Genomic DNA, 675 nt, shown 5'->3' with positions numbered 1-675 from the left:
GAAGGAATTGTCCAATACTACAAACCCTTTTTTTAAGTTTGTATTTATCTAATCCGTTTGACACAAAATAATGCCATTACCTAATGGAAGCCTGTTCACCATGGACACGAAGGCCGAAAGCTGTATGCTCAAAAGGTTTAGCCCATTGGTCGAAAGCTGGATCGGATTTCTTGATGGGTCAGGGAGAAAATGGGATCTGAAGTTGGGCTTTTGACCCCATAAATCAATGACGTTTCAATATTTAATAATGAGAATATGGGTTTGTTTTAGACCAACGAAAATTCTATAAAATTTACTGAGGGATGGATGCAGTTTAATTTTAATTGAAGCAAAGTGAATGGGGCCATGAGGAAGTGTATAAAGTGAACTTGTCGCATAACACGTGAATCAAGTCCATCACATTGTTAGGTGACAACATGTGCATCGTGTGAATCAAATAGGCCATCAGTCTACAACACTAACAATAATAATATATTTTCAATGGGAAGGTGGTTGTAGCCACTGCCTGCTTTAGGCTTCTATTATGTATGAAAATTCCATTCATTCACTTGCCTTAAATATGTTGGTTAATTACCAATTTAATTATCTAAAGGCCTTCCAATGTAGCAACAATCATTTCAATCTAATCCTATATACTTCATAGAAAACCAATACTAACCCCCACCCCCCCCCCCC

The sequence above is a fragment of the Theobroma cacao genome, chromosome 7 (assembly GCF_000208745.1).
Source record: "Theobroma cacao cultivar B97-61/B2 chromosome 7, Criollo_cocoa_genome_V2, whole genome shotgun sequence".
NCBI lineage: Eukaryota > Viridiplantae > Streptophyta > Magnoliopsida > Malvales > Malvaceae > Theobroma > Theobroma cacao.
The sequence above is the reverse complement of the archived record's forward strand: the minus strand, read 5'-3'. Positions refer to the sequence as shown.